The 17,341-nt window shown below is 41.1% G+C and overlaps 1 long non-coding RNA gene across 1 annotated transcript in view; it reads left to right on the forward strand.

Annotated features, from left to right (window-relative positions):
• The first annotated feature begins 13,712 nt into the window (after positions 1-13,712).
• The window catches only part of LOC125485239, a 34,413-nt gene continuing 30,784 nt past the window's right edge, over positions 13,713-17,341 (forward strand). Inside the window, exon 1 of the long non-coding RNA XR_007263975.1 lies at positions 13,713-13,795. This is a non-coding gene — a long non-coding RNA (uncharacterized LOC125485239). The remainder of the gene's footprint in view (positions 13,796-17,341) is intronic.

Below are 17,341 nucleotides of genomic sequence, written 5' to 3' on the forward strand. Positions count from 1 at the left end.
TCTTTGTTTGTGTTTCTTAGTTTCTTTCTATTTGACTAACTCTTAGATTTGGTCTTATAATAGGCCTTGGGACAGAAGACTGTATTAAGATGTTCTGTATAAATATAAATTGTTGTTGTTACCCTGCAGCTGCAAGCTTTGTCATCTGACCTCCCTTTCATTTATACATGGTACGCTAAACCCAATGACGAGGTCAGGAAGGGAAATGGACAAAGGGTGAAGGAGCATGTTGAGATTTTAACTCATCCAAAACTTATCTACTTGCATTGAGTCAGAATTTGTTCCTTGAATGCTAGCGAATCTGGGGAAAGATGATGGTATTGTAATAATTTCACTGGACTTGTAATTGGGAGGGCCAATTGTTCCAGGAACATGGGTTTAAATCCCATTCAGTCACTGGTAGAGTTTGAATTGAATTAATAAATCTAGAATTGAAAGGTAGTCTCCTCAGTGGTGGTGACCATGATGATTGTCTTCAAAATCCATTTGGTTCACTAATGATCTTCACGAACAGAAATCTGTTGTCCTTATGCAGTCTGGTCTAGAGATGAATCAAAATTCACAACAATGTGGTTGACTCTTTACTATCCTCTAAAATTTAGCCAGTCTCTCAATTCAATTCAGGACACGGAATAAATACCAATGATGTCCCGATGCAATCAAACAATTCATAAAAGTAACTTGACAACTGGGCAGCATGGTGGCTCAGTGGTTAGCACTGCTGCCTCACAGCGCCAGGGACTGGGTTTGATTCCACCCTCGGGTGACTGTCTGTGTGGAGTTTGTACATTCTCCCTGTGTCTGCGTGGGTTTCCTCCAGATGCTCCGGTTTCCTCCCACAGTCCAAAGATGTACAGGCTAGGTGGATTGGCCATGCTAAATTGCGCAACCCCATCAAGGATGTGTAGATTAGGGGGATAGGTCTGGGCGGGATGCTCTAAGGGTCGGTGTGGACTTTGGGGGGCGCTGTTTCCACACTGTAGGGATTCTATGATCACTTCAAGTGCAGTTGTTGGTAAGTGTTGATGCCGATTAAAATCAATAGGTATGTGCATTATTTGAAGTTAAGCTTTACATTTCAATTGGGAAAAGAAAAGATTTTCAAGATGTATATAGTTGACTCTTAATTGCCTTCCTAAATGGCTTAAAACCATTCAGATCAACAGACATGATGGCATAGTGGAGCAGTAACCCAGTGTTCCAGGGACTTGGGTTCAAATCCCATCATGATGGGGTGAAATTTGAATTCACCATCAAAAATCTGGAGTTAGAAAGCCTTTTTCAAATGTTGTTCAAAACCCATCTGGTACACTAATGTTCTGTAGGGAAGAAAATCTGCAATCCTTACCTGGTCTAGTCTACATGTGACCCTGGACACATAGCAACGTGGTTGACTCTTAACTGCCCTCTGGGCAATTATGGATGGGCAATAAATGCTGGCCTTCTCAGTGACACCTGCATCCAAAGAAAGACGGAAAAGAAGGGCTCTTGCGGTAGTGATCCTACACCCGAGCCAGGTTCAAGTCCACCAGCTCTAGAGGTGTGTAATAAAATGTCTGAAGAGGTTGATTATAAAATATTAGAAATAAAAGAGAAAAGTGTATATTCTTTTCAATGTTTTGTGAAGGTGCTTTGTAATTGTTTCATTGTAGTCACTCATTGTTTACATATCGTTAATACATTTTTGTTCAGAAATGATGAAGTAATGGATTGAGACCAAGTTATGTTTTCAATGAGGAAAATAATTTAATATTTTATTAGAAGTTATTAGATAATGCTGTACAAACATGAAAAAGACAACAGATCTGGTTCTCATCATCCTTACTGAGTTTGTAATGGGCAGGGAATTCACAATCTTTAATTTGTCTTCAGACATATTTTCTAATCTTATATTTATTCAGTGTCATAATTCTAACTGCTAAGTTATGGTGAATTCATTGAGATTTTTGACAGTTATTTAATGTAACTTACTTGAGCAAGTATTGGAGTAATAAATCTATCTGTTTAAATCATAAGTGAAGGTTCTCGAAGCATTCATCCTAATTTGTATCTTTCTGCTGGCCAACAGAAATATTTAAAACAGAAGATCTGTAAAGACTGGAGACAACAAGGTGCAGGGCTGGATGAACACAGCAGGCCAAGCAGCATCATAGGAGCAGAGAGGCTGCAGTAAAGACTGATGCTTTGCTTACTTCGGCCAAGGCAATATTAGGACAAAAGGTGGGATAAAGGACAGTGTACAATAAATTGCGAAGAATTTATAAAGAGCCTTTCAAATTTGTAGGACATCCCAAAATGCTTCAGAGTCACCCCAACAACTTACTTTTCAATGCAATAATTTTTGTTTTGTAGTCAGAGGTAGCAATTTGTACACAGCAAGATCCTGCAGACAGTAAATGAAAGAACTAAACAGATGACGTATTTTATTTGGTGAAGTTGGCTGAGGGATCTGTGTTGGCCTTTTCTGAATAGTCATGGAATCATTTTTGTTCAACAGAGCAGGTTGACAGGGTTGCAGTTTAAACAGTGTTGCCTCTATTATTTCAGCATTTTGCAGTACTGTACTAAAAATTCCCACTAGATTATAAGGTCAAATCCTAGAATGAGTCTTGATTTAATGACATTCTAACTCAGTGTTACTTTATCCAATTGAACTAAACTAACACCTTTTTATGTAACTCATAGTACAACTGAGGCTGTAGGAATGAGCTGTTTTGTTTCATTGCAGGACACAGTACAAAATAAAAATATAATTCTCAGTTACTTTTTCAATGAAGGAGCATGGTTAGTTCACACAAACAGTCACACACACGCACACTCACGTACACAAACACAGTCCTGTATACACACACGGACAGACTCCCGTACACACACACATGCACACATTTCAGGTAAAGAGGAAAAATAGTTTACTCTCTGCAGAAGTTCACTTTAGAAGAGAAATGAAAAACACTGTCTGGGCATTAAGATTGTTCTTGAAGGCAAAAAGGATACAGTGTAGATATTCTGAAGTCTGTTGATCTGATGTTCTGGTATGTGCAATCGAATCATATGTGGTGACACATGGGTTTCTCTGGGGTCTTGGCAGACACAGCTTGCTCAGAAAATCAAATGTCGGCAAGTTTCTTCATCCATCTTTCAGAAAAGGCAAGCAGGTTTCACCATGAACTAAACAAAAGGATTCCATTCAGAAATAGGCAAGGACAGGTTGGCAGCCCTTCCTCACAGATTTCTTGTTCCCAAAATAATTTAAGATACTAAAGCACTTTCCATGCAGTCACTGTTCAAACAGCCCCAGCAGGGCTCTACAGCAGAACAAACTGTTATCACCAGCATTATTTTTCATTCATGGGATGAGGGTGTCCCTGGCTAGGCCAGCATTTATTGCCCATCCCTAATTACCCTGAGGCCAGTTAAGAGTTAACCATGTTGATGTATGTCTGGAGTCACATTTAGGCCAAACCAGGTAAGGATTCCTTCCCTAAACAACATTAGTTAACGAGATGGTTTTTTTCTGACAATTGACAGTGGAATCATGGTCAAAATTAGAATCATAATTCCAGATTATTTATTGAATTCAAATTCCATCATCTACCATGGTGGGATTCAAACCTGGGTCTCCAAAATATTATCTGAGTCTCTGGATTAGCAGTCCAGCAATAGTGCCACTAATTCATCTCCTCTCCATTGATGCTGTGTCAAAAAAAAACTCCAATGTCTACAGTGACCTTTCATGTTGCTAAAAAGACACAAGAAGTCAAAGCTTTTTGTTTTGCACCCATCAGGTCAATGACAGAAGAAACAGACTTGAGAACAGGAACACCGATTTATAAAGCATGAGTGGATGGTGCTGGTTGGTTGGGTCACCATTGACGTGGAGATGTAGCAAGAACAGATACCTGTCAATTTTAATTCTCTGACCAGGCAGACAGATGCTGATTGGTCAGTTTGTTGTCATGGGAATACAGCAGCCATTGGCAGTCTCCATTCTACTTAATGAATAGAATTATAGATTTGTAATGGGTTTGGGAAACCATTCAGCCCATTGTGTTGGTACTGACTCCTCCAATGAGCATTATAACTGAGTGCCATTCTCTTGACTTTACATTCTGTACATTGTTTCTATTCAAATAATCATCTCATGCTCTGCTGAATGTATTTATTAAACTTGCATTCACCATACTTTCAGACAATGCATCCGAACACTAAATACTCAATCTATTTTGTTTTCTCTCATTATTGCTTTTGTTTTGTTGAAAATTACTTTGAATCTGTGCACAAGCATTTTCTTTTGATCTGCTCTAGCCAAACTGCTCATGATTTTGAAAAACCTTCTTCAAATCATTTCTTAGCCTTCTCTCCTTCAAGGAAAACAGTTCCACTAATTAACTTAAATGTATTATCTAACTCTTACAATCAAATATATCTCGGATGTTAATTTTAAGGTAAATTAAAACCATGGTTCTGTTAGGTTTTCTTCTTTTGATAAGCATTTTTCCAACATCTGTCTGAGCTGTATTCCATCCACCAGGAAAGATGGAACATGGTGAGTTATTGCACTGGAACAAGTTTTAGGTGGTCCTCATTAGCCAAAGTCTGTCTCATGCTGTGCAGTTTATGGATCACCATGTAATCTCATGCAGTTTTTTTTCATAGAATCCCTCCAGTGTGGCAACAGCCTGTTACGCTCATCCAACCCTACCCTATTCCTGTACTTCCCGTGGCTAGTCCACCCAGCCTACAAATCCCTGGACATTTTGGCACGGTACATCTTTGGACTGCAGGAAGAAACCAGAACACTCAGAGGAAACCCAAGCAGATGCAGGGAGAATGTGCAAACTCCACACAGACAGTCAATCAAAGGTGGGTTTGAACCCGGGGTCCCTAGTGCTGTGAGGCAGCAGTACTAATCACTGAGCCACCGTGCCATGCTCTGTCCCTAAAATGTAAAGTTTTACATTTCTCAGAGTAGAGGCAGTTCGGCTTTCAAATGACCATACTATGATTTCTCATGTAGCCTCGTTGACAGGAAGACATAACTGCTTAGGATAAGATTGTGTTTCACCAAATCCAGTTTCTATGGACTTGGCTTGAAGTTCTATTAAGCTGTGGATTTCCAGCAATATTCCTGATCGGCTTATTCATCAAATCAATTGCTCAATTTCTCAAACAGAACTGTGCTTTGAGCCTCTGTCTTTTAAACACTCATGGAGGATTAGAAATGGAAAAAAGAAAGTATCAGACTTCACCTGTTCACAACAAAAAGCAACATCACTAAGAAAAGGTGGAACCTGACGCAAATTACATGTTTACAGTTGAAAATCAATAACTCGATGTATTTTCGTATCTTTTACTGTTTTGTAAAGGCACAACAAAGGCCTTGTTTTGCAAAAAGCATTTTCTGAGTTAATGGTTCAGCACATAAAACAGGACTTCAGATTGTCGTGTATCTTTGTTAATCTCTATAAACCAAGCCGGTTTTGACATTTGCAGTTTATAATTTCAACAGATCCACTCAAGCCAATTGTTGCTTGGTAACTCAGTGTCAGCCATCTCTTTTCTTTAAAAATAGCAGCTTGGGCTTGAGCTGATCCCGACTGGAATATAAAAATATTAACATGCAGACTTTACAAATCATAATTTCTCACTAATGAATAACAATGTTTAGCTAATTAACTCCATAATGACCTTTGAAGGTGATGGTGATGTTAGTCCAGAATGAGGATGCAGTAGGCTCTGGACATTTTTAATCAACATGTTATGACATACCTTTGAAGCAGGTAGGACTTGAACCTGAGCCTTTGGCATGGACCTTACCACTGTGCCACAAGACCATCATTATCAGTATGTAAAAGTATCATTTAATTATGTTGCAGTTTGTCTGCTTAATTAAACTTTAACCGTGTTGCTAAAGACGTCCTGTGCCTGTGTTTGCTATTCCTCCTGAGTTAATGAACACTGGAGATGACAGAACTCTAGTCTCTCATAATGTGCTTCCATTAATTTGAATAATAGCTTAATTTGCCTGCTATTATATTCCCATCTGGGGAACTCAACCATCTCATGGTTGTTTTCCCCTGTGCTTTTGGACACTTGCCATTCAGCACCCTGCTGCAAAGGGAAAAGGCTAGCACTCTGTTCTTCCCACAATTCAATTAACTTCCTTTAACTTTCAGATGGTGCTTGTGAACGTATCGTCGTTTCCCTTAAAAACACAGGGTCAAACAAAAGGACCAGTGAATCCCAGCTGGGTTAGACTGTGCTAAACATGTTCTCAAATATCTAATCAAAGATGCGCCTGAAACAATGTTCAAGCAATTAGAATACAAACCAGCACTGTTTGTGTTCTAACAAAGCTGCCATTTATTGAGGGGAAAAACGTGTTGTCTGTTTGACTCCAGTTTCGCAACTCTAACAGAAAAATAACCAACAAGGAAGACAAGCATTTATTGGTTGAATTGTTTGGGTGGTTTGAAAGAGAGAATATTTCCTTTGGCATTGCTCACTCTGTTATATTATTTCAGACTTGTAATATTTTCTGTGAATCAAGGACAGAGAATAATTAATATTATTTCTGAAAACTTTACCAAAATTGTTCAACTGCAGTTCTTATGCAGAGTAAATTAAATATAATCATGTTCACTATGATATCTCCCAGGCTAATATATTGGAAAGAATCCAGAGAATAATTATTAATATGACTCTGGGAAGTGGGTCTCTTGGTTACAAGAAATGAGATGACTTTCTAAAAGGAGACATAATCCTGTTTATTAAAAGGGTGTGTTCAGCTTAAGCTGTGTTTATGGAAGATAAAGGTTGAGATCGTGAAATTAATAAGTATCAGTGACACCAAAAGATGGAGTATTATGGAGGTCTGAGTGGCATGAATGATGCAAGATTTGTGGCATGATGAGCTGACATTGTGTCTGGACAATCTGCTCCATTTTTTTTAACCTTTTGTTGAACAGCGAGATAAGTTCCTAATTAAAGGGGATTATTGCTTGGTAAATACCTTTGTAACAACCTACCTCGCCCCATTAATATTTGCTTCCTATCTTCCTAGGCGAACCCTACAAGCCAGACGTCATGAATTCTTGTGGAAGTCAGAGTGGGTACCTGACAATATCAGCCCACCACTTGGTCCAAAGGACCTCTGTGTTGAACACTAGGCACCAACGTCTCAGTACCATGAGCACTGGCTGCACATATGGGCATCTGACATTGGCATCCAACATGTGCCAGCCTCTGTGAACTCCCATGGCACGTGTCTTATCCACTTACTGGGCCCTTGTGCATCTTAATACTGCACACGGAGGCTGCTCTAGCAACTCTTATTATAATTCTGTAGCAAGGATACTGTGTGCACATGGACAGGACCAGGCTACATCTCTGGGCTTTTTGCTTGCTCCCATAGTGCTCCCACTCTCCAGAGTGCTCACAGCATCCCTGCCTTGCATTGCATTGCCTTGCCTTGCCTCACCTTTCGTCCTTTCAGCCAGAGACATTGGGCTCATATTACTTTTGTCTCATTTTGCTGTTTAGTACGGAAACAAAGACAAGAAGCTTGTCATGGTAGTCAGTAAGCCTTTGCTAAGGGTTTCCCAGGCGAGTAACTCAAGGGCAACCTCCTATATTGGTCAAACAGTTTAGATATGGTCAGGCAGTTACTTGGTGAGTCAGAGTCAGGACAGTCCATATAATGGAGGGGGGAGGGGTGGGGGGTGGGTGTGCAGGTGGGAGATTTCACAGCCAGGAACCCACCACCCTTGTGGACTCTTTCTTCCCAATTTGGTAGGTGCTGTTGTCTTTCTGGAATGAGAGAGAGAGAGAGAGAGGCATGTATTAAGGGAGATGAATGTAGGTGGCACAGCCGTTACTTTTGGTGAGGAGGTATCCTGAGCAAGTGAGCTGGCAGCGCAGAGGGCATGCAGGGTTAATGGTGTCCATAGTTGGGGTGGGTGAGACCAGGTGGGGAAAGTGCTGAATGCAAGAGGAACAGTGGGAGAGCATGATCCTTGGTAGGAGGCAGCTACGGTGACAGAAACAGAATGCGTGTGAGATAATGTCCCCTTCAGCAGGACCTCCAGGACGCTGCCTGCAAAAACGGGTGAAAGTAAAAGGGCAGCACGGTGGCACAGTGGTTAGCACTGCTGCCTCACAGCGCCAGGAACCCAGGTTTGAATCCACCCTTGGGTGACTGTCTGTGTGGAGCTTGCACATTCTCCCCATGCCTGCATGGGTTTCCTCCGGATGCTCCGGTTTCCTCTCACAGTCCAAAGATGTGCAGGGTAGGTGGATTGGCCATGCTAAATTGCCCATAGTGTCCAGGGATGTGTAGGTTATAGGCGGATGGGTCTGGATGGGATGCTGTGAGGGTCGGTGTGGACTTGTTGGGCCGAAAGGCCTGTTTCCACACTGTAGGGATTCAATGATTCAATCTTCCCCTCTCCACCATGTCTGGGGCAATGTCTTGAACCATGAAGGGCAGGTTTGGACTGACTGCTTGTCTGGGTACTGTGGGTTTTTAAATATGGTACAGCATCAAGGAGTGCAAGTGAACTCTGGGCTATCCACTGATTATTGAGACACAACAAAGACTTAGTTTAAAAAAAAAGTAGGCATCAGCTCAAAATGTTTGAGGTGCTACAGGTTAATGTCTATGTGGCATGGACACCAAGAACCTGCAAATGCACATAATAGGAGCAGGAGTAAGCCGCTTAGCACATTTGGTAAGATCATGGCTGACGTGATTGCTGTGATGTCAACCAAGCCCTTTAAAACATTGCTGTCGCAGGAGCAGAGAAGCTGGAAAGATCATGACAGCAAACGATGTGCAAAATTTACAATTTGTATCTGTGTAATAAAAGGTATTTTACTGGGTTTGGGAACCGGCACGTTTGTCATGACTCAGTTGGCAGCACTCTCCCCTCTGAATCTCAAGGCTCACTCGAAGATGGCAGCACCAGCAAGCTTCACTGCTCTGGGGCCCATCTGCTCCAGGCGGCTGCTTCCTCTCTTCTTTCCTTATCCTTTTTGTCTTCCTTCTTTCCCTTTGTCTTTGTCTTCTTCCTGTCAGTGGTGGCGGAGAGGGTGACTTTACGGAGGGGAGTGGCTGGAGCGGGACTCTTGGCAAGGTGGTGTCCTGGCCCAGCGGCAGAGCCAGTGACTTCTGGCTTTGGTAGGCCTGGAGTGGGGTGTGTGTATAAAAATATAATAAAGTGAAACAAAGAATGCATATCCTTCAATATTATTTTTGATCGTAGGGCTTTTTAATCCAAAAATTGAAATTTCATGAAGGTTTATTTGGCAACATGTGATGGCATTGAAATATATGAAACATCAATGTGATGAATTTAGGGGGCTATGGAGGTAAGGCTGGAGAGTGGGACTAGCTGGGCAGCTCTTTTGGGAGCCAGTACAGACACAGTGGGTTGAATGGCCTCCTTCTGTACCGTAAAATTCCATGATTCTATCTAAGTCCAAGGTTGTATTCTCAGTACTAATGATTAAGTTGATGTTAGCTGGAGTCAGTTACAGAGTACCACCCTTACATTCAGTCATCGATTCATAGTATCCTAGAAGGAATTTCTTTGGCCCATCAAGTCAATCCTGGTTCCCTGTTGAGCAATAATCAGGTGTGTGGGTCCAGCACGGGACCCAGCATCATCGGTCCGATGGCAGGGTGGGCCCAGTGACAAACAGATGGCACCTGAATTGTGGCAACTCCGACGTTGGTAGGCCCAGCGCAGATGTTGGCGTGAGTTGTCGTTGGTTGGTTGGCTCAGGGATCGGGAATCATGGTGGAGGCGGTGGAGCGAAGATGGACTTTCTTTCAGCTTTGTCTTTTTATTTTTGAAGTATTCGAATGGTGCCGGATCGTGGCAACAGTTGAAGCCTTTGTAGAGTACATGTGACAATAAATCATCATTCATTCATTCAAGATATGAGGACAGAGACCAATGCTGAGACTTCAGTACTGAACGAGTGCGGTGCATTTTCATGTAATATTGCACTTTCACCTGTCTTTGCCAACATAATTTGAAGTTGACACAGGGTGGCAAACTGCTCTGTGCCCTAGCAATGGCAAACGCAAAAATAATCATTACGAAAATATCAGTGATTAACATGGATAATCAGTCTTTGTGGCCATTTAGCAAATAAAAGCTGAGTGCACTGCTTTTGGTGTACCTGTCTGCCCTATTCCACTTGGATGCATTGTCTGTGAGACAGTGATAGTAAAATTATAACCATTATAATATTTCTGCTCCAATCAATCTGGAGGGAAGCAGCACTAGCTGAGTGAAGTCTAAAGCAGCTTAAGGAAAGTAAAAGCTTTTGTTAGCAGTAGCCTCAGACAACAAATGGAAAAACGATAAGCTCATTTCAAATAAAACTATAATAAAGTGAAACAAAGAATGCATCTCCTTCAATATTATTTTTGATTGTAGGGCTTTTTAATCCAAAAATTGAAATTTCATGAAGGTTTATTTCGAAACATGTGACAGCACTGAAATATATGAAACATCAATGTGATGCATTTAGGGGGCTATGGAGGTAAGGCTGGGGAGTGGGACTAGCTGGGTAGCTTTTTTAGGAGCCAGTACAGACACAATGGGTTGAATGGCCTCCTTCTGTACTGTAAAATTCCATGATTCTATCTAAGTCCCAGGTTATATTCTCAGTACTAGTGATTTAATTGATGTTAGCTACAGTCAGTAACAGAGTACCACCCTTACGTTCAGTCATTGATTCATAGTATCCTAGAAGGAATTTCTTTGGCCCATCAAGTCAATCCTGGTTCCCTGTTGAGCAATAATCAGGCCTATTCCTGATTGACAGAGTCAAGTATATAAGGGAACAGGCAGAAAAGTGGATTTGCATTAACAATCAGATCAGCCATGCACGATCCTGCCAATCTGCACTAACTTATTTCTTGTCTCCCCATGGGTCTGTCCACCATCTACAAGGGAGATGTCACAACTGGGATGGAATACGCTGAATTTGCCTATATGAATGCAGCTCCAACAACTCTCAAGAATCTTGACACCATTCAAGTCAAATCAGCCTGCTTGACTGGTTGATTTCCATAACTAAGGCTATGGAGGCTACCCATTTGCCATCTTCACATTCACTTCCTTCATCACTGATGTGAAGCAGTGTGTACCATTGACAAGATGCAGTTCAGTAACTCACCAAAGCTCCTCCAATAGCACTTTCTAAATCCGCGACCTCTACTACCAGGAAGGACAACAGCAACAAATGCATGGAAACACCACAGTACACATGTTGACCTCTAAAACAACAGACCATCCTGACTTGGTAGTCTTTCCTTCACTGTAGCTGGTTTAAAATCCTGTAACTCTCTTTCTAATAGGACTGCGGTCGCCTTATACCCGAAGGACTGCAGCAGTTCAAGAAGGCAGCCCTCCAGAAATTTCTCCAGGGCAATTAGAGATGGGATATAAGTGCTGGACTAGGCAGTGACATGAATGAATTAAAAGTAAGTGGGAATGAGTTCATAAGGCCGAATGGCCTACTGCAGCTCCTAATTCACATGTTCCGTTTGTTCTTTCCCCCTATCGTTACCCCTGTAGCTCTATAAGTGTATTGCACTCAAGTATCTATTTAATTTCCTCTTGAAGTCATTTATTTTCTCCACTGCCACCATTTTCATAGGTGGTGAGTTTCAGTTTATTACCACTTGCTGCATAGAGAGGTTTTCCTTGGCTATAGAAAAGTCAGCTCTGGTTCCTAACTGCAGCTCCTGCAGGGAAAATCGCACATGGTGTCATATGAGGACAAGGCCAGGGCAAACTGTCCTGTTCCTTCAGAGATCATTGCCTAAATACATGCATAATAGATAATTATTTGGGTCAGATAACACAAGGCAGCGTGTTGCTGGGAAACCACATTCATAAACAATGTTTTCAGAAAAAATAGAACAAAGGAAATGCAACAAAAACAAAAATTCAGGGAAGGGCTAGGGTTAGGAACTCCTTGATGGACATTAATAGAATAGTTTTGCTTGCATAGAATTTAGGTTGTGTCTACTCAAAATGAATACACATGAGATTCTACTGCAATGACATCTTACAATTTTATGAGTGTGTGTGTGAAATCTGGTGGAACTGCTGCTTTAAAGATGTGAGGAGATTAAAAAGAAAGCTTCAGAATCTGTATCTCCAAGTAAACTTTTATTTTTTCGGTTTATGGAGAAGTTTACACACTGCATCCACTCAAACTCACCTCGCCCTTCATCTTCCCTTTTATGTCTTTTGTTGCTTCATGTCACAGTGCATGGATTTTTCTTCTGATTTAGTGCAAAATATTAGCCAGTCGACATTTTAGAAACTTTGGCACAAGTGTTAAGGTCATAATTTAGAGGCATAAACAGAACATTTAATCATGAAATCAAGCTTGTACTCTGCAAGGTACATATTTCTGAAAATGGGAAAACATTGGACATATCAGGCTTATATCCGCTGGCTATGTTTTTGTATATGAATTTATGATTTAATATTCTCCTCATTTTTTTTGACCAGTAATGCAATTGTCTCAGAACTTTCCGCTGAGCTGTCCCGATTATCTGTAGCACCCATTTGCTCCTAATTGTAAGTTTTGGAGCAAGTATTAATGTATTCTGCATAAATATTGTACTAATTGTTTGAAATTTACAGAAAATTTCCTAAACTGATGATTTTGGAAGTGAGTTCAAATCACTTTGAAAGCTACAGTACAAAGTGTTTAAGTATTTGACGAGGTGCTGTTCTCTTTCTTTTGATGAATAATTGCGTGAAATTATTTTTCAGAAGGTCCTTCTGAACCATGGATAGATACTTGGATAAGTTGTATACAAGCCTTTGGTTTTGAAAGAAGATGAAAACAAAACACGTACAGACATAAGGACATGGAGCAGGAATAGGACATTCAGACTTTCAAGACTGTGCTGCTATTTAATAACATCATGCAGTTCTGATTGCGACCTCAAATCCACACACATGCCCACCCTCGATAATCTTTCACCTCATTGCTTTTCAAGACTGTACCTACCTCTGCCTTAAAAATATTCAAAGACTCTGATTTGCCACCATCTTTTCAGGGAGAAAATTCCAATAATTACCTCCGAGACCAAAAAAAATCACCTTGTCTCCTTTTTAAATGGGTGATCCCTTATTCTTAAACAGTGACAACACCAAGTCCTAGACTCAACAGTAAGAAGAAACATCCTTTTGACATCCACCCTGTCGTGATGCCCAGGATCTTATATGTTTCAGAAACACATGTAACAGAAATAAAAGTATACATAACTCACCACCCTCCCCTCCCCAGAATAGTCTGATAAGGCTAACTCTTTCCAGATGATTTCTATTTTGAGAATAATGTTTCCTTTCTCTGGCATACATTATAATAATGAGTCTATCATTTTGTTTTTCTGATCAGATACTTCCTTTGAAAATACTGATTTGAAGCTGCTCGTCTCCAACTGCATTATCTCTCAAACTTCACATTGTGCAGGCTTAAAACACTGAGTTAATGGTCTGTTCAACATCTGCTTTGAACTGTTTATATTGGGAGATTATAGCTTTGACGCAGTTGTGATGAAGATCGTGGGTCAGTCCCACCAGACATGTTATTATTGGCAGAAGCTGTTTATGGGAAATGACTGTCAGTAGGAGCTGGGACATGGAGTTTTGCTCATTCTCCCCTTACCAAACACGCAGTTCTGATCAGTGTTCTGTTAAGGCTTTCTGGAATATTGTCCATGTTGATGTGTAGTCTGATTGTAATTTAAAAGGTAAGAACATTCACCGAGAAGGAAATGACCTTTTTTCACAATTGTGGCTGCTTGGAAAATATGTGCCAGTCTGAAACTCCCCAGGATTCCGTAACTCCTTTTTCACTAACCCTTTGAGGAGTGAATGTCTTTAACAACCTTAGAAGTTTATATAGGCGATTGGCTGGGTAGGTTACACAATGAGGAGTTCTGATGCAATCTCAGTCTTGTCAACAAAACTTAAGTCATCAGAGCACTGTGGCTAATAACAACCTCTGGCAACAATTGGTATATTACAGTGTACATATTGTCTCAACCAGGTGAAGAAGGGGGATCGTCTCCTCTATTTTTAACCCCTTCCGGTCAATTGTAATAAATATTTATTATTTGTTTTTAGAGGGCAGCTTTCACACTTCAATTAAATATAGCTTGTTGGAAAATGAAGGAGCCAACTCGCAAGGTTTTCTTCAGTACAGGAAAGAGTTGCTTTTTACTCACTAACTCTGAGAAAAATTAATAAAACTATGACATCAAACACACACACACACACACACGCACGCACACACTGTGCTATTTTACCAGGAGTTGTATTTCCAAATGCTGAGAGAAAAAGACATGGAGAGAGAGGATTCCAGCTCTTTACATCACAAACTTATTTATTTTTCACTCAAGAGCAATTCTTAAAGTTTAGCTCACTGTGTATTTCAGACTCTAGCTCCATTGTCTTTCCAAGCTGGTTAACTGGCAGGCAAGCCTTGCATCTCTGGATGTATGAGATTATCATATATGTGAATTAAACAGAAGATGTGAATTTCTTGACTTTGCCTAATTTCTAAGTTTTTAGATAAAACTGGTAATTTCAGTGCAGGTGGTTTTGTATATTTGGGAGATACGGGTCTCCCAAATCTTGCCTCAGTCTGTGGTCAGGTGATTACTGCAGCCATTATAGATCAATGAACCAATCAGTGGGCAGGTGGCCAACAGCAGAACTGGCTGCTAGACTGTTTAAAAGCTAAAATCAAACATGCTGGGAATTTTGGTCAAGCTAGTTTAAACTCTGAACTCGGTTAAAACTGCAGCCAGGACATGTTGTGACGTGTCTTGTAAGCTGTTACTTGCAATTTCCTGTGTTAGCTAAATAAGGCAGGTTTTATAGTTATGGATAACACAGTGTGGAGCTGGCAGAACACAGCAGGCCAGGCAGTATCAGAGGAACAGGAAAGTTGATGTTTCGGGTCAGGACTGAAGAAGGGTCCCGACCCGAAACGTCAGCTTTCCTGCTCCTCTGATGCTGCCTGGCCTGCTGTGTACCTCCAGCTCCACACTGTGTTATCGCTGACTCCAGCATCTGCAGGTCTTACAATTTCTGACATTTTATAGCTATCTCTAGACATACTGGCAGCATATTACCTTATATGGAGTATGGTGTATGGCTGTTTATGACTTAGTATAAATGATTGGGAGTTGGTTACCGGTAAATTCCATTGGCTGGGATTGAAAGGTGTGATCAGGTTTGGTCAATTCATTGACTGAGTGCCAGTCAAGTTTCGAGAACAACGTGCACTTTTTGGGATAAAAGTTAGCAGAACAAAGGATTTCTCAGGAGTGAGCCTTCAAGACAATATTAGAGAAGCATGTGTCCTGAAGTCATCTTCAGAGAAGACAAAGAACAATGAGGCAAAATCTATACTGACAGCAAATTTGGTGACTTCACTCGAGTCAGGGTAATACTTGTTTCAAGCCAAACTTATAGAGTTAACGTTAGAATTAGAGTTAAATGTGAATTAGGTTAAAGTTAAGGTAAAGTGAGTTAAAGTTGAGGTTACGTTAGATGAAGTAAGAAGCAAATGTTGCAACAAATGTATGTTTTACATTGAATATTGGTACCTAAAGGGATATATAAAGAAAGGTTTGTTTAATTAAATTCTGAGTCAGTTCCCTGCCTTTTGTCTGTCACACAAGGGAAGAGTATCTGAGTAAGAGGTTTGAGTACTCCTCTCAGGCAACACACCTAAATGGAATGGGCTTTGCTTGTTCCACTGTTATGTATAAAACATGACCAGAATATCTTCAGCAATGGCCATCCTACATGATTACACTTCATTTGTTATGAAGTAGTTTGGGATGTCATGAGCTGGTAAAAGGCCCCTCCTCTCCTTCCTCCCTCTTCCTCTCTCTCGACCTTTCTTTCTCCTTTTCCCTGCCTTCCTCCTTTCGTATCTTTCTTTCTGTCTCTTCTTTTTTATATTCCTATCTTTAGTTCTCATTTCTGAAAGTGAGTGTCTCTTTCAGTTCTGTTCTGCTAACATGACAGATGTTGTGATGAAAGTGGTGTCATTGCCACAAATATGTGACCCATGTGAATTTCTTCCAGCCAGAAGACCAGGGTCTGGTAATGTGGTGGTGCGGAGTGTTGGAGGGGAGCCTGGAATCTTTGCATTGCTGCAGAACATTGCCAGCAGCAGGAACCTTGGCAGCACAACTACTCACTGGGTGCCCAATTAAGAGTCACCTCCCACCAATTAGCATATCAGTGGCATCAAGAAGGATGCCTATGGTGTGGGAAGAGTAGCATTTAAACTCTGATAGCCTCCTATCAGCCTTCCAGCATTGGTGGTGGTTGAATGATTGGGCGAGCATATCCCTTCCATTATGGCACTCCATAATCCACAGAGATATCTCCCCCCCAAAAACCTGTCAGTAGCAGTGGATTCTCTCGTGCCCAGGCATACTGCTGATGAAAGATTACCACCACTGATCAGCAAGGCCTACCTGTGTAGTTCTCGACTTGCTAGCTCTCACATTGGTTCCTTGACAAGGAGGTGCCTTCTTCTTCCTCCTCCAGGTGTGACCACCACTTATCATGGCACTGCCAAGCTGATGGTTGTTTCATTGGTCCGGCACTTAGAGAGGCCAGTCTCTATCCTTGATGGGATGATGGTCCAGGTGGCATCTACTGAACTGGGCCCTTCCTGTATTACACTGCCCCGGGTCTTGGCTCATAGTTCTAGTTACAGGGCTTCTTATCTGTTTGCAAAATTCAGTCCCACAGAGTCAAAGAATTTATTCGATTTATTATGAATCAAATGTCAAAACCAAATGCCAAAATGGTTTCCAAAATACATTAACTGAGAAGAGGTGATAATTGATTTGACTTGAAGGTCTAATTGATGGAATGTTGTCTGTGTGGTATTCCCCTGTTATCTCAGCCCCAGCTGCTAGTCTTTGTGACATGAGGACCAGGATTGCACTTCATTAGTTGATTGCGGTTGTAGGCTGGGTGCCTGTGGCAAGCCATGGGGGCTTAGCAGTCAGACTCTTGGGCTCCACAGAGAAGCCTCTAGCTCACAAGAAGATAATTACAGAGAATCACAAAATTGACATGGAGTGGAAGGAGGCCATTTGGTCGATTGAGTCACAACCAGATCTACAAACAAGTATCGTTAACTAATGCAATCTCCTGCTTTACCATGTACCCTTCTATGCTATTTCTATCCAAATAGTCATCCTCTAAATGCCTCAATTAACCTAGCTCCACACCATTTCAAAGCAGTGCATTCCATACAC

The sequence above is a fragment of the Rhincodon typus genome, chromosome 17 (assembly GCF_021869965.1).
Source record: "Rhincodon typus isolate 14 chromosome 17, sRhiTyp1.1, whole genome shotgun sequence".
Lineage (NCBI taxonomy): Eukaryota > Metazoa > Chordata > Chondrichthyes > Orectolobiformes > Rhincodontidae > Rhincodon > Rhincodon typus.